Raw genomic sequence first — 23,995 nt, 5'->3', positions numbered from 1 at the left:
GGGACAGTTCTAGGGGGTGGGCTAACACAGCTGTCGCCAGGAGCGCCAGCCCCTAGATGGCGCCACTGAGTTCTTGTAAAAAAAAAAAAAAGTCTGGTGCTTCTATTTTTTTTTTTTTGTGGACTCCGCCACACTCCTACTCGCACCCACCCTCCTGCCGCCACGGGGAGCCTCCATATCCCGGGCGCCCGCTGACATTTTGTGATCAGTGGGCACCCGGCTCTCTCCCCACAGTGACAGCTAAAAGCATTAGCTCACTCCTGAGCTCTGGTTTCCGGCTCCCCCAGTGAGACGCATGACGTCTCTCCCATAGATCCAAGGAGCGGTCAGACCGGACGGCAGCGGACGCAGGAGTGGAGCTTATTTTAAACTGTATTTTTTGTTTTTAGAGGCACTATCACTGTAGGCACTTCTATAGGGGCCACTACTAATGGGGGACTACTATAGGGGGCATTACCACTACGGGCACTACTATAGGGGCCACTACCACTGAATACATGCAAAATATACATGCATTGCAAAACATATGCTAAACTTTTTTTCACCTTTTTTATATAAATACTATAAATCTTTATGGTAAAATAATAGAAAGTTAAATTAATGCCTCACTGGTCAATATAAGTTGCTTTTTACTGTGAATTTATATGTGCCTTTTGGAAATATAATGCAAAGAACTTATGTCCAAAATAACATAGAAATTTGCATGCAATATACAATCAGGGGAGAGATCACATGAATTTGCTGCTAAGGAGCAGATGTACGGTGGACAAGGGCAATGCAGTGACTGCTTTACTGTATGTTATTTGCAGGTGAGGGTATAAGAAGATTTCCAACACAGGCCATGTTGTTTTAACCTTTGTATTCCTAATGCAGCTGTTCAAATAACTGTATCAGAAGGATTACTGCATTTAGCTCTGAAAGAGAAAATAACCTCTGCTTTATAAAAAGAGTGTGTTTTTACTTTATTATACCATACATATTTAATAAAATAATGACAATAGGCATTTAAACACAGTTAATTTAAAAATGTTCTGCAGCATACAGGGGCGTATTAAGAGAGGAGGGTGTCTGTGTTCTATCCCCTACGAGGACCCCCTGCTCTCTGTCTGGCAGCCGCCGCGCACTGGCAGCCTCAGTAGACTCCGGACACTAGATTGTGCCCAGAGTCTACTGTGCATGTGCAGATCACTGGGAAAATGTCGCCGCAGCTATTTTCCCAGAAATTTCCATACTGCGCATGCGGAGAACGCCGGGAAATGGCTGCGGTGGCCATTTTCCAGGCGTTTTGTGTAGCACCTCTCCAGCCGATGTGGAACTTCGGAAAGGTAAGTATTAAAAAGTATGTGTGCGGTGTAGGCCTTGTGTGCACCGCACACCTTGCACCCATTATATATACCCCCCTGGCAGCGCACTATGTTTTCTGCATATTATTTACATATAATATATATATATAATTTGTTTAGTATTTGTGATAATTTAGGATTTAATAGACTAACACCCATTATTGGTGTTTCTAATTATTTAATATTGACCATTTACTGGGTTTTTTTCTATATGTATATATGTGGTTTATCCACCTTAGATAACCAGGTATCCACTCAACCTTTGTTTATATATTAATTATTAGTTTAATATTTTGAAATATATTTTTGTAGTGTATATATATATATATATATATATATATATATATATATTATATATATATATATATATATATTTTTTTTTTTTTTCAGTGTTTATTTTTTTCTCATTTATCAATTTTTATTATTTATTTTAATTATTATTTATTGTTTTTTATTTATCAATTCATTTTTTATGAATGATCCCCTCTGATATCCATGCATAATTTATTCCATCAATTTATCTATATTTGTTCTTTTCTGTGTTCAATGCCTTCAATTGATAAACAATCCTTCTAGAGATATGTGCCTAGTTGGTCTGAAACTGGAACCTGGTGTTTAATCTATATTCACTCCACACCATTGGCCAGCTGGTGTCTTAAAAGAGAGATACTCATTACAGACCACTATTGCTTTTGAGGAAACAGCTTACTGCTGAGCAAGGCGTCAAGCGGCACACTACCCCATTGTGACGTCAGCTTAGTTTCCACCACGTGTAGCAGCATTGATTCACCCACCAGTTTGCACTGTACTGCCGGAAGACAGACCTGCCAACCGGCGTCCACTACAGATCCAGCAGACACTCTGTCCCTCAGCTCCGCTTGCCGCGGACACCTTCCACTCACCAGTCTTGGGACACTGCTAAGGAGTTAGCCCGTTGGGATTTCCCCCACACCCAGCTTACCTTGTGTTCCACCTGGAGACTAATTTATTCGTTGGCGTCCAGCACAGATCCGACAGATCTCCATTCCCTCGGCTCCACTTGCTGTGGATACTCTTCACTCAGCCGGGGACGCTGTAGCGGGGACAGCCTGCTGGGATTCTCCCTCAAGATCAGGTCTGGGCCACCTCCCAGTTGTAAGGTACCTTACTCAAACAAACCATATTACGAACAGACTAAGTGAATCTTTGTCCCTCATAACTATTACCAAAATGATAGGAACCTGGTTTGCTTATTAAGGATTTGGAAGTTTTGTTATTTCTGGTGTTTCAGTGCTAACTGTTATACACAATCTATCTACTACACTCAGTGCCTTGGATTACATTTGGATATATTGTACAACAAGTTGTTACATTCCTCAAAGTTCCATTTATGAAACTCTATGATACATTGTATCCACCAATGCTCATTGCATGTTTTTTTTATCAGTTTTTATAGTGTTATCATCACTTCCAATGTCTTTTTCACTTTTGTAAGGTTATGATCCTTGGCATATAGAGCTGCTTACTTTTTATATCAATTTTGGATTTATGTTCTATATTTTATCATTGTTGATTGTTTCTGAACTTGACTCCTACTGTTTAATATTCATTATCAATTCATTATTAAATAACCTTTTTATACAGCACATATCTTGTACATAAAACATGTTTTGTACTCATATACACATTGTTTACAAATAAATTGAATTTTGATTTTTTAAAATTTTTCTCTCATCAAAGTACCACCATTAGCGGCAATAACAGCAGTGCAAACACAGGGCATTCTGCCAGTCAACTTGTCCAAAGTTTCAGTTCCGATTGCAGCCCACTTGTTTTGTAGAAACTCCCAAAGGTGATTTTGGCATGTATCTAGCACATCTCGAACACACCTGTCCACATGATCCCAAAGGAGTTAATTTGTATTGCAATATGGACTCTGGAGTGGCCAGTTTATGTTCTTCAGCACCTGTGTTGATGTTTTGACTGAACATTTTGCAAAGACTGGAGGTATGTTTTGGGTCATTATCTTGCTGTAGTGTGAAACCACGACCAATAAGGCAGGTGCTGGAAAGGGATGGCATTGCGCAAAAGGAATGTTGTGGTAGCTTTTAGAGTCCATGATTCCTTAGATTTTTACGAGGTCACCAACTGTACCTCCAAAACATCCCCAGACCATAATGGAACCTCCATTCTTGACTGTGGGCCTCATGCAAGCAGGAAGCATGTGCTCATCTGTTGCATGACGAATTAACTTGCGCCTCTTAGACTCAAACTTCGATTCACCTGTGAAAAGAAAGTTCTTCCGCTGACTAGTAGTCCAGCTCCCGTGCTGTTTTTTTATCCACAATAGCTTCTTTTTATTTATGGGCCAAAGCAATGGTTTCGGGCTGCAACACATCCCTTCAAGCCACTGGCTGCAAGGCGGCATTTGGTGGTCGCTATTGACTTGCTTTTCTTCATCATTTCCATCAGAGCAGCACGGATCTGACGAGCTGTTTGGAATCTTTCCCGTTTGGAACACACTCTGTTAAATTTGTCCTCCTCTTTTGCTGTCACTAGAGGTTGTCTAGGTTGTGGGTGATCACGTACACTGTTGGTGTATCTCTTGAGAGTACACTGCAGGCCACCAAAAGACACCTTCTCCAGCCAAGCATTTTCACGCAAACTATGCCCTGCATTTCTCAAAACGAATATGGCAGATCGCTTTTCGATTGATAACTCCTTCCTGGGAGCCATTTACGAGACCACTTTACACGTTTTCACAAGTGTTCACAGTATCAGAGTACAAGGCTATCACTGGAAGTCTTTCACTGTGTATGTGTTGACAAATCATTTCAAAATAGCATTGCTATAACTATGAGCACCTCATTACCGTGCGGAAATAATTTATTTATTTTAAGGGATCAGACATTATCCGGCTGTTAGATACCTCCCAACTTCTTTACCTCAGGAAGAGGGACCTTTGCGCACGGTGCAGCCATACTCCCGCGTTTAAGAGGCCTGGCCTCACAGATAGGGGGCTTGGCTTCGTGGGGAATTCCGCACCCACGAGTCACAGTAGGTGGACTCATTTCTGTGCAAAACATACATATCAAGTTCATCCTTTACAGAGAAATCGACGAATCTGGGGATGTAATGAAATTAATAAGCTGTAGTGTAGGTATATAGAAGCTATTTAAACCAGATTCAATATATTTTTTTTTTACAAAAATGCATTATTTACATAATGTGATAATTAAAGTAAATAAATAAAAATAGACAATGTTTTTGATCCCTCCATATAATGTCATTTATCACTAGGTGCTTTTCACATCAAAATCTCAAATCTACTTTAAGTTATCTCAATTCTGGCTCATATTGTCTTGGATATACTGTACATGATATTGGTGTGTTTTCGGAACAGTGTCTCCGAATTTTAGGGTGATGGCTTTTGTCTGTAGAGGTCTATATTCTTTCATAATGAAGGCCAGGTGTGCTAATGGTATAGACTGGGCTTTACGATTATTTTTATGAAGCTATGGAAATTCACTGAATAGAGAAGAAAAAGTTGTTGAATATGTATAGAGATTGTATAAAACAGGTATAGAAGTCCACACATTTTGTTCTCCCTGAGGATTCTTGTCTATAATACATAAAGTAGAAATTAAGTCTGTTTTATAAGGACTAATTCTAACGAACAAATATTTATTGGATGTGTTAATAATGGCCTTTTAGAGAATATCATTTTATAGTAAACTAATTGGCCAGAGGGGTTACATTGTTTTAAATATTAAAATATTGAAAGCATTTGTAGAGTGAGTAAATCGATGTATATAAAGTGCTCATCTATTACTGAAATTAAATCACATTGTTTGGAACACAAAGTAGTCAATACATACATTTATAGCAACATGTTTATACATTGGTACATTGAATAATTAGGTGTATAAAAGTCAGAAAAAAATATGATAATAAAACTTAAAAAATGTGTCCACCAATACTGGTATAATATTATTTGCTGATTAGAGTGGCAGTGGTAGGAGCAAACAAACTCATCCCTTTCCCTATCTGCGGCAGCTTCAGGATCTTTCAGGGCTGGAGAGCAGTACAATAATAAGTGCCTGCAGGCAACAGTGAAAATGGAGTTGGGAATTTGGTCAGGATTAATGGTGTCCTCAATGCTGTGAAATACAGGCAGGTACTTATCCATCATGCAATACCGTCAGGGAGGGGTCTGATTGACTTCAAATTTATTCTGCTGTAGGACAACAACCCCAAACATACAGCCAATGTCATTAAGAAATATCTACATTGTAAAGAAGAACAAGGGGTCCTGGAAGTGATGATATGGCCTCTACAGAGCCCTGATCTCAACATCATCGAGTCTGTCTGGGGTTACATGAAGAGACAGAAGGATTTGAGAAAATCTACATCCACAGAAGATCTGTGGTTAGTTCTCCAAGATGTTAGGAACAACCTCCTTGACGAGTTCCTTCAAAAACTGTGTGCAAGTGTACTTAGAAGAATTGAAGAAATTATGCTGTTTTGAAGGCAAAGAGTGGTCACACCAAATACTGATTTGATTTAGATTTCTCTTCTGTTCATTCACTTTGCATTTTGTTAATTGATAAATATAAACTAACACTTCTATTTTTTAAAGCTTTCTTAAGGTGCATACATACGTAACGATTTTGTTACCAACGATTTTCTGTCAGATTTTCTGTCAGATTTTCCCTTGAAAAAGTGAACGATTTTTTGAAGTGTAATGAACGATTTTTACAACGATGAACGAAAAATGTTCCTTCCCTTAATAAAAATCGGTATGTTGGCCAGTCTGAAATGGACGATGAACGATAACTATAAACTACAAGTGGGAGCGTGCTTGAATGATTATCGTTCATCGTTATAACTCAGAAACTGAACGATTATTTGAACGATTGAACGATAACGTTGTTGTTAACGACAAATCGTTAAAAAAATCGTTACGTGTGTATGCACCTTTACTTTACAGCATTTTCTTTCCACATCTGTCTAAAACTTTTGCACAGTACTGTATATAAAATATATATATATAAATATATATAATGTATGTAAAGTTATGTTTCTTATTTTTATTTTTAGATCTTTAGATTTTTAAAAAGGCTCCCAGATCAAAATTCAGATTTAATCCAGTAGACTGTAAAGTTCCCACTTTAAATATCCAGTCAGCTTCCACTCAGGATATTTTTTTCCAGAAAATCTCCACCTCTCCAGGCACGTTCAATCTGTTTGATTGCCATAAATTTTAGAACCTTTGGGTTCTTTTGGTGATGCGTGACGAAGTGATATGAGACACTGTGCGTCTTAATTCCATATTATTATTAATATTATTTTTGTGTTGGCCAATCCTTTTTTTCTTACTGTGCAGCCTATATACTTAGTGTTCACTCTAGCTCCGGCGGCAGGCAGGGCGCCGGAGCTAGAGAGGGCAACTTTGTGCACCCGCCGAAGGCGCGCGGGCGTCCGAAAAAGGGGCGTGGCCATGAAAAGGGGGCATGTCTATAAGACGCGTCCCCTTTTCGTCATACTTGGGGGCGTGCCCGGCACTTACGGACACGCCGGGCAGCCCCCAAGCGCTGCAGACAGTGAGAATAGATGCCGCGTCTATTTTCCGGCGGTGACCGGGTCACCGCACAATTCTCCACCCGCGGGACACTGCGACCCGCGGGTGAAGACGGCACCCGCAGGCTGTGAGGGCAGGGTGCTTTTTGCCCTCCAGAAGGGGGGCAGGGCGCCGCACCCCGCTAAAACAGCCTAGTGGGAACACTATATACTGTAGGCCACATGGACATTCTAAAAGATACACCATGCCCTCCGTGTAGCAATTTAGATGTTGTCTGATTTCAAAGTCTTTGTTTTTAGAACACACCATGCCCCTATGTTGCCTTTTTAAAAATCTAAAGAAATCTAAAAATCTGAAAACAAAAATAAGAAACATAGAACTTTACATATTACAGAATATAAAGATCCAAAACAGGAGGCACTGTGAAGACTTTTCATCAAAGTAATATAAAATTGTCCTTTATTAAGTTTCCAACGGTTCGGGAGTTACCTCGTCGTCCGGGACAAGCAATACTCAAATACATACAACATTCAGATTTAAATATCCCCATTCCCATCTAATTAGCGCTACTAGTTTACTCACCTGGGAAGCGCCAGCCGCAGAAGTCCCGGACAGCGCGTCGAGACCGAGCGTTGTCGTCCAATGACGTCACTGGCGGGCACGCTCCCACGTAAGCACTACACATTGTTGCCAAGCAACCACCAAAGCAACACATTAAATTACAAAAACTCGCACAAATGCAAACACTACATGAATCCAATAACAAATACAATTTCAAAAGTCAACAAACATGTATACAGCATGATTATAACACGGGTCCTCTAATCCAGATAGCCAAGTATTTCAAATAGCCAATTTTGTCAATTGTTTGTTATTGAATTCATGTAGCGTCTGCATTTGTGCGGGTTTTTGTAATTTAATGTGCTGTTTTGGAGGTTGCTTGGTAACGATGTGTAGCACCTGCCAGTGAAATCATCGGACGGTGACGCTCGGTCTTGACGCTTCTGTGGCTGGCGTTCCCCAGATAAGGAAATTAGCAGCGTTAATTAGATGGGGATGGGGGTATTTAAATCTGTATGTTGTATGCATTTGAGTATTGCTTGTCCCGGACGACGGGGTGACTCCTGAAACGTAGGAAACTTAATAAAGGACTGTTTTAGATTACTTTGATGAAGTCTCCAGAGTGCATCCTGTTTTGAATCTTTGTACATGGACTGCTTGCACACTCTTGGATGGCACCAGAGCATTCACATGATTGAGTGCCGGGTACTGGATATGTGTATATATGAACCTATATTATTTAGATTATATTTATTACGACACATCTAATTTGATCGGATCAAATTTTCTACATATACAGTCCTGCATAATGATAGTTTTTTTTACATGGTTTCCTTTGTATGACTTTCCTACATGATATTGTTACAAATAGGAGGACTTATTCAGATACATAGTCACAGTAATTTGGATACATCATTTTGTTCTACTGATAAGTGAATGGCAACATGTTAATTATAGCAATTTGTGGTTTTTTAGCCATTTATATAATTTTTATTTATTTATTTTTGACTATTTCTCACACGTAATAAACTTCAATTTTAATTCTATGAAGACCTATAACCGCCTAAATTAATTACATAAATGTTTTTAATGAAACAACCAATTAACCAATGAGAAGGAAACAACTGGGATAAAAGGACTCCAGGATCATGAATGAGGCACCTTGAAAAAGTCACACACGTGACGAAATGCTTTGGGGAATTCACATTCTACCAATACTGATGTCTCAGCATGTGACGAGAGGACCCGGGAATCACAGACGCCGGGAAGACTACACGCGGCTAAGCAGAGACGCCGGGAGACGGGTTTACAGTCCCACCACTGCAACGATTGTAAAGTACCGGGGAAAGACAGCACCAAATCGGAGCAGCACAAAAAACTGCTTCTGCCTCCAGATCACCCGGCATGCAGATTCACTAAACAGCGAGAGGGAGATCCTGAAGCTGCTGCAGATAGGGAAAGGTAGGGAGAGGGACAACCGTGGCAAACGCAGGAGTTCTGCAGAGAGGTTTCCAAATGCTTGATCTTAACGCCAGTGTCCAGTCCATGAAGAGGGCACAATCAGCACTTAACCAGCCAAAAATATACGTCATACGAAGGTATGAAATTATTCTGACATAGTATACAGGACCAGCAATCACAGTAAGCCACTATATGCAGCAGTAGGGCCATCCTGTCTGAGCTGAATGTTTTTATTTCAGGTGAGGGCTCCATTTCAGATCATTTGAGCAAGTTCGGGAATCTGGGGGGATGCAGGAAATGAACCTTGCACTGCCCTGGACATAGATGTACAGATTGGTCTCCTTACTGAATGTACTGAATAGTGTATTATTGTACAGTATTAACAATTGACCCTATAGATGGTTTATATCAGTGCACCCCTAACAGTGCATGTTTTCCAGATCTCCTAGTTGGCGCACAAGTATATATATTAATGGCTGACACATTTTAAAGATCAACAGGTACTGTAGTGCTAACTATTTCATTTGTGACACTGAGAGGATCTTAAAAAACATGCACTTTAGTATTATATGCTATTTCTATTGTGGTCATCATGGTGTGAGCTAGGGAGGGGGGTTTACAGGCAACCGTAACCCCCCTGCGTTTGCATATGGACGAGTTTGTTTGCTCCTGCCACTGCCGCTCTAGTCAGCAAATAATATTATACCAGTATTGGTGGACAAATATTTTAAGTTGTATTATATTTTTTAGAATTATATTTTTTTCTGACTTTTATACACCTAATTATTCAATCTACTTAAAAGAGCTGTAAACATTTTGCTAAAAATGTATGTATTGACTACTTTGTGTTCCAAACATTTCATTTCAGTAATAGATAAGCACGTCATATACATTGATTTACTCACTCTACAAGTGCTTTCAATATTTTAAATTTAATAGTTATAACAGTTATATGGTATCCTGACAGACACCAATAATTTGAGAGCTGCTCAAAACATAGCTATCTTTAGTGAGCGCTGGATGATTGTTTTATTTTGTTACATTGTTTTGCCAGAGTAGGAAGATGTAATTACCTTTTGTAGCTCCATCATAGAGAAGGATTTGTAATTATGATCTACAGTAGTTTCCCATTTGAGTGTCAGGGCTGGGAATTGTTAGATTTAGTGAATGACTGGACCTGTTGCTGGGGGCTATAATGATAAAGGTCTTAGTGGACAGATTTAAACGCTGTTGCCATGACAGGGGCACCATTAGGGTGGGTGCCCTGTTTTCCAGACCCACCCCCTGCACAGACTCCAGTCACAGTATCAGCTTTAATATACTAGAGGTCATGATGTTACAGAATAGGGGGATGGGAGCAGGAAGCTGGGTGCCAGACAGGCCCATTGTATGCACAGGGCACCTCTCTAGGCAACAGGGTGCACCACCAGGCACCCCCTAAGCTGGTGACAGGTGCCATGGGTCGCTGATGGGGCCGCCCTCTCGCCCTTTAACCCTGGCCAGCTGCACCAGGTGCAACACACTTGATTCCTGCTTCATTAATTATATGTTCCAGGACCATCTCTCTTTCAAGGAAATATTCACTCTTACCAATCCAACTATTATGTACTGTACTTTGTCTAGCTCTTCTCCTGCAGGTATTTTCCAACTCCAGGGCTTCTCTGTTTTTTCATCTATTCTCTAAAGAAAATCTTACTCAAACCCACCTGTCTTTATATACTGAGTATTGCGCCTCAAAGCTCCTACATTGACTAGCCCAAAATAAAGTACTAATTTTTAATACTCATTGAACTTTCAAGAATATTTGTATATTATTGGCAACCCTCTCCTCCAAAGCCTCAATGACTCAGTTCACTTTTCTGGTTTTCTTCCTACAGTACTTTTCTTATTTTATATTTAGTTTCTCACAGTAATAACCTCCTCTCCTAGTTTCAGTTTATCTCCCAACTCTGCCCTAGGCACCTTTTCTGCTTCCAATTTATACCACATTCGTTGATAAATTGATAAATGCCTATGACTTTCAGTACTGTATCTACGCTGACAATATTCAAATTCATTTTTATACTCTATGGTCTACGTCTTCCTTCCCATCTCTAATTTTGGAATTTGCGCCTGTTGAGGTTTAAGCTGGGTACACACTTTTAAACAAATTGTCGATTTCCGACAGATCGGAACGAGAAACCGTTCAAATCGTCCAGTGTGTATGCATAATGCGTTATAACTTGACGATCTAACAACCGAACGACGCACAATATATCGTTTGGAAGATTACACAGTGTGTATGCAATATATCATTTGTCAGGGAGTTCAAGGGAAATGTGGACGATCATCCCGTCGTTTGCACATCGTCTAAAGTGTACCCAGCTTTAGTTTCCCAGTACCAACCTAAATTAAAATAAGCTTTTGAAAAATCAAATGTACAATTTTCTACTTATGTCCCTGACTTTTCTGTGTCTTTGTTAATTCTTGATTCTGAACTCTCCTTTCGAGCTCACATGCAGTCATTGACCGTCCTCCCACTGTCAATTATGTAATGTCTCTAACATATGCCACACTTACCACAAATGCTTACCCAGTGAAGGAATTTCTATGGATGTACTGCATTAATTTCCGTGTCACAATCCCAGGAAACCCACAGGCTTTGCACCTGGGACAAGTGGCATCTGGTTTGCATAAGACTGTGAATCAGCCCCACAGTGGTTCTCAACAAATGTAGCCTAATCAATGAAAATATACTTTTCACTAATAGACTCCCTGAATATACTCCTTCCAGTCTTTTGGTGACATGCAGGTCCAGCAATAGTACTTCTTGTGTGTGCATAGTCCCATTACCAACAGTCGCACCAAGTAGCAGGCTGCACTTGGATCAGTTTTGGCAGTATTGGTTTGCTTCCAGGGTGGCTCCAGCTCTCTTAAAGATGTGGGGGCCTATATATCCAGCTGTTTTTTACATAAAATTATGTAGAAACTGCAGTTTCTACATAATTATTTTATGTATTGTACCTATGTACTAATGGCACAATGTAGGAGATTTCACAGAAATCTCTTCAAGAGTGCTAATTAGCATTTCATATCGCAGTCTCCATTATTAATGGGGACTATGATCTGACTCCTATGTATCAAACGCCAAAAAGTGAAGCATTGGAGTTTTGCCCAAGTAGTTTACACCATCTTCAAATAGTGTGTCGAAGTCAAATAATTGGTTATTATAGTTTGTAATTATTATCTGATGATCTAGTTGTTTATGAGCTGATAAAGAGTAAAATCTGATGCTACTCTGCGTTGGAATATAAATCATTCAAGGTTTAGCCAAGTGTGTGAGAAGCAGGAGTATGTCTGAGAAAAGTAATTAAAAATACACAAAGATACTGTGAGTGTTTTGCATATAAATTGAGAAGCTCCGCATAACAGATACAGTATGTCTGTGGCTATTGAAATGTAACCCAGACACTGATATGCACAATTGAAGTGTTCTGAATGTAGAGTTAGAAACAATTGTCAGAAGTTTGAATATCATTAGCAATTGTTTGCCTTATCTTCAGACGGATATAATATAAAAAAAACAGTTACTGGATGAAGAGATATATATATATATATATATATATTAATCCATGACACATATTCAGACACACATTTAACAAATAAAATACATACAGCACATGTTTGCATGATACACGACACATGCACGCAGCGCACAACACACACTGCTGAATTCCTGTAAATATCTCACTATTACTTATGCAAGCACATATAGAAAAGGTTCCCTAGCATTAAGAAAAGGTTTTGTTAGACAACCATTATGGTATAAGTGTGCATATATGATATTTAAAGTATACAACATGGTAGACATGGCATGTTTGGTACTATACTGACACCCTGTTTATTTCCAGATATTCGAGTCTTATCAGCGAGGGAGTCGCATCTTGCGTTTGATGGTTATGGATCATAGGAAATTATTGGTTAGAATGTATACTCTGTATGTAGTGTCTTAAACCAGTTAAAGAAAGACAATGTAATCTCAAGACATTGTTGGAGAATTGGGACATACCCCTAGTGACAACATATGAACTGTTCTATGAACTACAGTGTACTGCAAAGACCAAGAACCAATGGAATTATGTTTGTCTGTCTACATTGTTATGATCTGTAAAGTATATAGCCTGCTTGCTGATCCCAACATACAGCCATTCTCCTTGGATAACCACAGGCTTCTGGACTGATGACCGTATGCTGGGACCAGTGCGCACGTATATGTATTGGGCTGTATCTTATTTTCTGTATTTAATTGTCTTTGCGCTAATTGTGCTAGATCAAAGCATGTACCTTTCTTTTTTAATGCAATAAGAATTTTTGTGGTTTGAAACCACAATTATTGTCTGGACAGAGATTATTTCTCTCTAACAATTTAGGGGTATTCATAAGTGTAAACTGCTTTAAGCCTATAGAGGCTCCAGGAGCAGGAGAGAGATCTTTCGATTTTTCGCCGGCTCCGGACGCTGATGCTGTGTGTATGCGCCCTGTGAGCTTCCTCAGGAGAAGTTATTCACCTGTGTGAAAGACTTCTCCTAAATGCCGGGGATGTAACTCACAAGGACAGCGGTTACGGCAACTGCTGTCCCTGCGTTTCCCCTTTGTACATAGTGGGGATATTTTCAGTAAAGCTGAAAATATCCCCTGCGATATGGATACATAGTAATCGCGGCTGTTCCACGATTATTAGTACATAGACCTCCTAGTGCTGTTACAATCATGAAATCACTATAAAAAGAGGATACATAATATATAGCTATACAGGGTAACTTGGAGGGTACTACTGTCGGAGAGCAAGTAGGCTTAACATTTATTAAATAAGCCTGATACCTGCTTCTTTAAACTTGGGGAGAAAAGTACTCCTGACCAAAGTCTACACATGAACGAGGTGCATCCATGAGTTATCCCCTCATTACTTTTTCTCATGCTCTCTGATTGCTGCTTAATCCTATAACTAAATTACACATCTTCTCAGAAATACAATCTTCATATATACTTATGTTTCATTAATAACTTGAGTATGTGAAGCATAACCCCTGATCCAATGCACTGGTTATAAAAGCACATTATCCGTGTAGTATCCTGTCTAATCTTTAGGATAGATGAGATTCAGCAGTGGCCCATTGCTTCCCCTTCAATTACAGTCTGACTCATGCTGCATTATCCTGGTTGAGGCACTTCAATACAGATGGAAATAACAAACTGACAGGATGTGTGAGCAGAACTGCTGCTCACATGAAATACCCCAGTTCCAATTCCTACTGTATGTTCCAATAACAAGGACTTTTCTTTTATGTACCTTTACATTTATCATGTTACATATTTGGTTTTACCAATGAAATTAACATGCATATCAATTAAAATGTGCAAAGGCAGCAATACAATGTGCAATTATCGGCCTGATCAGCTGATTATCGGCTGATAATTGCACACTATCGACCTGATTCATATCAACGCAAATTGAATAGCGCCGGGAGCGAGCTCCCAGAGCGATTCAATTCAGCGCGCTGTTGGGGTGGGCTAAGGATTTTTCTCGCACCCCCTGGGGATGTGAGGAGAAATCTGACCAAAGTGCCGGGCGCGCAGCTGTTTTTCTGCTTAGAGCGGCGCTAACAGCCGCGCGCCCGGCACTTTGGTCAGAGAATTCCAGTTAACACGCCTTAACACCCTTGTTAAGGCGCAATATCCGGCATTCTCCGACCACTCAGCGCACTGAATTGAATAGCTTGCTCCCGGCGCTATTCAATTTGCATTGAATTGAATCGCCCCCTATATGGCTGCGACTGAGCAGAAATTATCGCTCTGTGGGGCATGGGAAATCTTTCAGCATCCCCAACACAGGGGATAGATATATACTCACCATCAGACAGAGAGACCCAGTGTATGGCTACGTCAGATAATTGTTTTGTCTGACGATGATTTATATCTCACAGTGTATAGCTGGGTACACACCGTACAATGCTCACTTGATGAGACATTAACTCAGTATTTTTCCTTGCGAGGAAACATCTGATATGGTGCGTACACACTATGCAGTTGTTCCTTTCAATCCTCACTATTTTTCTGTCCTAATTATCTGAAGGAATAGAGATTTACATCCATAACTATTAGAAGATCTGTCTGCAAGTCGGTCGTCAAACCATACACTCTGCAAGATGTGCACCATATCGTGACCAATGTTATTTAGGAGTCTATTTACTAAGCAGTGTTATGAGACAGAGTGAAAAGTGATAAGAAAGTGATAAGGTGCCAGCCAATCAGCTCCCAACTGTCATTTTTCAAACACAGCCTGTGAGAAGACAATTGGGAGCTGATTGGCTGGCACCTTATCACTTTCTTATCACTTTTCACTCTGTCTCCTAACACTGCTTGATAAATAGACCCCTTAATCTTTTAAGCAACCAATCTAATCATGAGATGAAACCAATTTAATCAAGTGACGAGACCAATTTATCTGTGATAAATTGAGATAGTATGTATGTACACATTATGCAATTATCTGGCTAATCATACAATTCTCAGTCAATAACTAGTATTAAAAGACAGTGCATGATTGCATAAAGCCTCATATACAGTATACCACAGTATTTGAAAATATGTCTTAAAATGGAAATCATTGTTTTCAATGATCCATACTCAGTTGCAATGTTACTCTTGTTCTGTTTTGGCTGGGCCCTAACTATGGGTGTGCAAGCAGTGCCAGTCCCAAGGTGCAAGACTGAGGGGGCAACACCATTGTTTTACTGTTGGCACCATTATTTGACTTCAGTGCTGGATGGGGGCATGAAGGGAAATGCAATGGCAGGGACCCACTGAAGTGATATGAACAGTCACTGGCATAATACCATGCACCCTCAGATTCGCAGACACAGTACTGCTGTGTTAGATCCACTGGTGTCTGTTTACTCAGGAAACACCACACAACACAACACACACAAGCCAAGATAAACACACAGGGCCTGATTCAGAGCCGGACGCTATTTGCGGACAGTCGTTCCAAAAAAAGGGCCGGCTATTTAAATTGAGCGCTCGCTCTTTGCGGTTTGTTGACGCCTCTATGTGTGAGCGAGTGAACGAAACATGCGCTCGTTATTTTGTAAAGACGCCCCTTTGCCGTTCGCAACACACGTCATCTCCAGTATTTATTAGATTAATCGGGTACATCGAAAGGCATCTGAACTGCTCGCAGTGCTTGTGGCAGGTTTTTCTTACCGCTATCACTGCGAGCAGTTCAGGCTAACAGACAACCAAGTGACGTGGTCGATGACGCTCCTTTACTAATTATGCACTCCCATTAAACGCCCTTTTGACCGTTTGGCACGCCTGCGTTCGGATCTCCACTCCCCCATTTTCAAGCACCTTCCCCTGTTACCACCCACAAACGGTACATTCTGTCAATCAAATTAGCAGCCCCTCGCTGTTTTGCGAGTGCACGATTTCCGACCGAAATGACTGGTTTGCGCATGCGCATTACGACCCATACGCATGCGCAGTTGTGCGAACATCACTCAGAGTGAATGAGCGGCCGCTTACGAGCGGCTCTGAATCAGGCCCACAGTCCAAACAGTAGTTTGACTTATGTTTGATTGTTAATAAGCTATTGACACTGTGACACTAGTAAGATGCTATTAGGCATAGGCGTATCTGTGTGGAGTTTGTATGTTTATTTATGTAATATCTATACTAGCCTAAATATAAAGAATCAATTTGAGTATTATACAGATATCTTACAACTGCAGATTGCAGTTGCAACATTTTGCAGAGCCACAACTAGACATTTTAGTATGCCGGGCAAGAGATAACACCAACGCCCTCATCCACGCAAACAATTGGTGAGGGCAATATTAGTGACCCTAGGTGGTGGCACAGCGCACTGCCTTTGTTATTGCTCTGTAAGTATATAGTTCAATAGGCTCCATTTAGCCTTCAAACCCTAATTTTTGACTTGACATTTATTGCAAAATATAAAGCCAACACCCCCTGCCTGAATATAGATTTCATCATTGTTTATGCACTATTTATAGGGCAAACAAGGCTTGATAAATAAGCTGAATAAATAAATATTTTTAAAATTTTTAGAAAATGTATTCAGTGTCACAGGAAGAGGAATATAAATATAATATATGAAGATAAACTACTTTTGGTGTAATGCCTGCCATCATAATCCATGGTCTTCAATCTCTGGGCAGATAATAGCACACCCAACCTGTTTCTCCATTGGACTAAATGGTAAGTACCACCTTGGTTATACAATATTTGTGTAATGAAGGGAAGCATAACTAAAGTTGCGGTGCACAACTCAGATAGAAAGAAAATAGCTATATAGTTGGGAGAGTATTGAAAGCTCTATTACAGAGATGAAAACTGAATTTAAAATTTAAACCATCCTCTGGACCTTCCAGAGGGAACAAGGATCAGCTCACCACAAATTATCCAGGGATTTGTAATTTCATTATGCTCCTACAGTTATGATACTGCTGCAGAACTACATGTCTCATGAACCTTTGGGTACACGGTTTCAATTCACTTGCATCAGTGCCAGTCAGGGAACTGGGGGCATGTCAGAAAAACACAGACACTAAAAAGTACGATATGGTGGCTTGTCCATTGTTAGTGATGCACCACCAGAGCCGTAACTAGGGGTGTGTGAGCGGTCCCACTGCGCAGAACTGTGGGCAGCATCCTTCTTTACCCCACAGCCCCTGCATCTTATTTATTAACAGTTTCTTATTAACAGTTTCTTATATAGCGCAGCATATTTCATTGCGCTTTACAATTGGATACATTAATAGGACAAAACTGGGTAATAACAGACGGATATATAGGTAGGAAGGTCCTGCTCGTAAGCTTACAATCAATAGGGAAATTATATCTCGCTAGCATAGTGCGTGGAACGGCACCCTGCAGCCAGAATCACTGCAGCAGTGCCACCCAGAGCATCCTTTGGAGACTCCTGTCATGCACATGGTGGTTAAAAGTGGATGAACATTTTGATGCATTTATTATTTATTGGGGGGGAGGGGGGGTAATGAGACAATAATATAAGTATGATACATTTTATATGATTATGAACAATCTAATCTTTATATCTATTAACATTAATGTACTGTTCTGACCCCTTCCCTCAATTATTGCTGGATTCACAGCTCTAGTCCTAGAATGGGGGGGGGGGATTTATTGTGATTGGGAGTCAACTGCAGCATAAGCTGCCTGTACATTACATGCATTACTGATGTCGCATTATATTCTAAATATCTTTACAAAGTATGTGACGTATTTAATTTGAAGCGAAAATCTGTTATCGGAATCCAGTTTTGCCGGGTCCCGTTTTCGCGTCCTTACAAATTGAATACGGGGATAAGTGCGATACTTTTCCGCCTGCAAAATAGGCGAAAAGTCCAGCAGGCGAAAAGTCCGGACTTTTCATCTCAAATTGAATACGGGCCTATGTTGGTAATGATGATAACATATTAATCTAGAAAATTCTTTATTACTCCTCATTTGTCATTTTCAAAGATGCATCAATAGGAGACAAAATCTAACCAGGGTTAGAAAATGATCTGTGCTATTAAATATTACTTGTAGATACATTACTTATTTTGTGGGCTGGTGGGTAGTTCTGCGGTATACAATCGGGAAACCGGCTGCCTTAATACCGGTAGCCGGCTTCCCGACTGTGATATCCCGGTGAGGGTGAAATGCTGGGCATGTAGATGCAGACGCCTGACATTTCCCTAACGCCGGGCGCCGCGAGTGGACAGCCGCGTGGGGGGGGGAGGGTTAGGTTTAGGGCACCCGGGGGGGACTTAGGGTTAGGCACCCCTCCTGGCAGGGTTAGGGTTAGGCTAGGGGGAGGGAGGGTTAGGGTTAGGCACCCCAGGGGGGGACTTAGGGTTAGGCACCCCCCCTGGGGACTTAGGTTTAGGCAGCAGGGAAGGGGGGGATTAGGGTTAGGCACTTGGGGGGGAGGTTAGGGTTAGGCACTCCTAAGGAGGGTCAGGGGGTTAGGTGAGGTTAGTATATACTTACCTTAGCGACGATCAGGATTTCCAGCGCTGTCGGGCTTCCACTGCCGGGCTCTGCTCATCTGTCGGCCAGGCGCTACCGGGAATCAAACCGCGGCAGCGCCTTGCCGACAGATGCGGCCAGCGGTATTTCACTGGAAATAGGAAGAGTAAAGCCCCTGTCTTCAGTAATAATACATTTAGGCAAACAAAGAGTCCTTATTGCCACAAACTGTGACTTATAAGTGGTCATCCTCCCAAGTTTGCATTAACACTCCACACCAGTTTCTAACACAGATGACAGCATGATGGAATATGTTTCAGTGAAAGGTTAACAATGTAAATGACTCATACCTATAACCCATGTAATGAAGGGAGCTTACAAATCCACTATACCTTTTATTTTGTGCTTTCAGAGTATTTGTGTAGAAAACACTTGTTTGAACATTATACCTTAAGAATACATAGATAAGGACCTACATGTAACATGAATGTGCACCTCAGTCAAGAATGCGAAGACACTTTTTTTTTTATTTTGAAATGTCTTTATATTTTGCCTCATTTTAAGAATTTTTCCTCATCCATTTGAAATGGTCATCAAGCAATGCAGCGTACTGGTTACAGGTCAATGACATGTTAGGTGGACCAGCGGACCCAACCCATGCCACGTGAACACACCCCACACCATTATGGAACCACCATCAGCCTGCATGGTGCCTTATTGACAAATGGGGTCCTTGGCCTCATGTGGTCTGCGCCACATCCGAACCCTACTATCAGCCCAAAACAAGTGGAACCATGGCTCATCGGACCACACCACATGCTACCAGTCCTCCAGGATACAATTAGCGATGTCACGAGCCCAGGTGAGGCACTGTGTCCGGTGTTGTAGTATTAACAGAGGTACTCTGGTGGGTCTCACGCACCCATATCCCATGGAAGCTAAAGAACGCTACTGAATATTGATCTGGTACCTCCTGCACTGATTTTGGAAGTGATTTGAGCCAGTGCCACGGACAATTCTGGCCAGACTCTGCTGGTCATGATCATTTAGCACCTATGGTCGGCCACTGCGCTGCCCACTGTGGGTGGTAATGCCTTCCATGTAGTAGTCCAAGTACACATAACCATAGATAGAGGAATGTTGAATGTCATATCTGTCGAGCACCCACTATCATCCCCCGTTCGAATGCCGATAATTCACGTCGCCGTGCCATGAGCAGCCTAGCCGGTATTCAGACTGACTCATGAGATGTCAGATTACAACTAATTTAGGTCTTGGCCTTTCCAAGATGTCACAGTACGGTGACACCAGCTACTATTACCTTTACATTAGGGGTGTGCACCGGCCACTTTTCGTGTTTTGTGTTTTGGTTTTGGATCTGGATCTTTCTTCGTGTTTTGGATCTGGATTGGTTTTGCCAAAACCACCCTTCCGTGTTTTGGGTTCTGGGTTTTGTGTTTTGGATCTGTATTTTTTTTAAATAAAGCATAAAAACAGCTAAAATCACAGAATTTGTGTGTTTTTCTGCTCCTATGCTATTATTAACCTCAATAACCTTAATTTCCACTAATTTCCAGTCTATTCTGAACACCTCACACCTCACAATAGTGTTTTTATATCCAAAAGGTTGCACCGAGGTAGCTGGATGACTATGCTAAGAGATACGAGTGGGCGGCACAAACACGTGGTCCATCTAGGAGTGACACTGCAGTGGCAGACAGGATGGCAGTTTGAAAAACTAGGCCCCAAACAGTACATAATTCAAAGAAAAAAAAGAGGTGCAAGATGGAATTGTCCTTGGGCCCTCCCACCCACCCTTATGTTGTATAAACAGGACATGACACTTTAGCAAACCAAACATTTCAGCGCCAGGGTCTGCCACACGACTGTGGCTGAAATTATTGGTTCGTTTGGGCCCCCACAAAACAAGCTGGCGATTAATCTGTCCCTGCACAAACTGGCTCTACGGAGGCAAGATGTCGTCCTCATCCTCCTCATCCACCGATTCCTCACCCTCTTCAGGGTTGTGTACATCCTCATCCTCACAGAGTATTAATTCGTCCCCGCTGGAATCCACCACCACAGGTCCCTCTGTACGTTCTGGAGGCTGGTCTCCCTGAAAGAGTTGATAATTCATTTTATGAACATCATCTTCTCCACATTTTGTGGAAGCAACCTCATACACCTTTCGCTGACAAGGTTCCCGGCTGCACTAAAAACTCTTTCGGAGTACACACTGGAGGAGGGGCAACTTAGGTAAAATAGAGCCAGTTTGTACAGGGACCTCCAAATTGCTTCTTTTTCCTGCCAGTACAGGTACGGACTGTCTGACATGCCTACTTGGATGCTGTCACCGATGTAATCCTTTAACAGACAGACGCACGCTTGTCGCTGCTGCTTTAAGGATGCAGGTGCGGCTACAGCCCACACATTTCACAAAGACAGAAAAAAAAAGAAGAATATTTTTATTGTTTGTGGAGCACACTTTGAGGGTTACACCACCCTTTAACAGACAGACGCACGCTTGTCGCTGCTGCTTTGAGGACAGTATCATATGCAGTGACAGTAGACTTGTCAGAAATTGTTGGCACGTCCTTCAGTCCGGACCAGATGTCCAAACCGGCCCTTGACTTATGACACAGGCGCACACTTGGCGCTCTGCTACTGTGTTGATGCACGTGCGGCTACATCGCACACAAGTCACAAACACATAAAAAAAATAGTTTTTTATTTTTTGGAGCACTTTGAGGGTTACACCACCCTTTAACAGACAGATGCACGCTTGTCGCTGCTGCTTTGAGGATGCAAGTGCGGCTACAGCCCACACAATTCACAAAGACAGAAAAAAAAAGAAGAATTTTTTTTATTGTTTGTGGAGCGCACTTTGAGGGTTACACCAGCCTTTAACAGACAGACTCACGCTTGTCGCTGCTGCTTTGAGGATGCAGGTGGAATCTAGACGGGATTTGGAACCGGGGACACACTACCTCCATCAATTGTCTAAATCCCACTGCACTAATGGCGGATACCGGACGTTTTGCTTCAGGATGACTGCTGTCGTACTTCATCCTCATCGCTAGGGACTGTTGGAGGGTCAATTGTTTAGTAAAAGTAGTGGTGTTCCTACTTCCTCTCTGGGATGATGAACAACTCCCAGCAGCAGCAACAGCACTAGGAGGAAGTGGTTCTTGATCTTTCCCCATTTTATTTTTATCGGAGAAAGTTTGGTCCTCCATTTATGTTATATTGATATATACGTGCGGCTAAGGCGCACACAAACACAGAAAATATTTTTTTATTTTTGCTGGAGAGTAGTGCACTTTGTGGGTTACACCACCCTTTAAGAAATGAGCCAGCCGGCTCTTTACTTATGGGACACAGGCGCATGCTTGGCGCTGCTCCTTTGTTGATGCACGTGCAGCCACAGTGCACACAATTCACAAACACAGAAAATATTTTTTTATTTGGTTTGAAGTGTACTTTGGGGGTTACAGCACCCTTTAACGGTCAAGCCAGCCGGCCCTTTACTTATGACACAGGCGCACGCTTGGCACTACTTTGTTGATGCACGTGCGGCTACTGCGCACACAATTCACAAACACAGAAAATATTTTTTTATTTGGTTTGGAGTGTACTTTGGGGGTTACAGCACCCTTTAACGGTCAAGCCAGCCGGCCCTTTACTTATGACACAGGCGCACGCTTGGCACTACTTTGTTGATGCACGTGCGGCTACTGCGCACATAATTCACAAACACAGAAAATATTTTTTTATTTGGTTTGGAGTGTACTTTGGGGGTTACAGCACCCTTTAACGGTCAAGCCAGCCAGCCCTTTACTTATGACACAGGCGCACGCTTGGCACTACTTTGTTGATGCACGTGCGGCTACTGCGCACACAATTCACAAACACAGAAAATATTTTTTTATTTGGTTTGGAGTGTACTTTGGGGGTTACAGCACCCTTTAACGGTCAAGCCAGCCGGCCCTTTACTTATGACACAGGCGCACGCTTGCCACTACTTTGTTGATGCACGTGCGGCTACTGCGCACACAATTCACAAACACAGAAAAAATATTTTTTTTTTAGCACTTGGGGGGAGCACCCCTGACGGACAGAGCACCCCCTGGACAACACTACAGCACCCCTTTAGGACTGTGACACTGCACAGGACTTTGGAGTGGACACAGCCCCTATGGACAACTGACTGCACAACACAGTCCAGCCAGCCCCTATGGATTTTGAAGTAGTGGACACAGCCCCTATTAACAACAGCAGCACAGCACAACACAGCCAGCCCCTATGGACTTTGAAGTAGTGGACACAGCCCCTATGGACAACAGCAGCACAGCACAGCACAACACTACTCTGCACTACACTACACTACACTACACAGCCCAGCCAGCCCTAATTCCCACCCTCCCTCTTCACTGTCCACAGCCGAGTGAGAAAATGGCGCCGACGCGGGTACCTTATATAGGATCCAAAACCCGCGAGACCCGGAAGGCGGGATGATGACGTTTTGCCTCGATTTCAGATCCGAGTCAGGCGGGAAAAGTCGAGCCTGAATCGGATCGGCCTCGGATCGGGGGGGCTCGGGGGGGTTCGGATTTCAGAAATCCGAACCCGCTCACCCCTTCTTTACATACTGCTATCCCATGACTTGTGGCACTTCAGTGTATATAATAACAATATTAGTTAGTAGTTATTATAATTATATAGTTTATTCAGGTTATCTTGCAAATACACTATTAGTAACTGCTGAAAAGCTAATGTTTTATTTTATTAACAATAATATACATAGGGCAGTAACTTAATATATAATTCAACCTGAGCTATGGGTTGGAAAGCAGATTACCCCAACATAAGCATTTTGCAGTTGGAACTGGACAGCATCAATGTTAATTTTTCCCGGTCATTTCTTGTCTATGGGCCTGAACAGTAAGGATCGTTATTGCATATGCAGCTGCGAATTTCTACGGAACGCAGCTGCAAAAGTATGCTAATGCCTGCCACAGCTTAGCCGGAATAG

General features: G+C 41.7%; 1 protein-coding gene across 1 annotated transcript in view; it reads left to right on the top strand.

Moving 5' to 3' along the window:
• RPH3AL (rabphilin 3A like (without C2 domains)) overlaps positions 1 to 23,995 on the top strand; it is a 441,120-nt gene that overhangs the window by 51,216 nt on the left and 365,909 nt on the right. The window lies entirely within an intron of this gene.

This window comes from Taudactylus pleione, unplaced genomic scaffold (genome assembly GCF_031769625.1).
Source record: "Taudactylus pleione unplaced genomic scaffold, aTauple2 ptg000487l, whole genome shotgun sequence".
NCBI lineage: Eukaryota > Metazoa > Chordata > Amphibia > Anura > Myobatrachidae > Taudactylus > Taudactylus pleione.
This window is presented reverse-complemented; position numbering and strand designations above follow the sequence as displayed.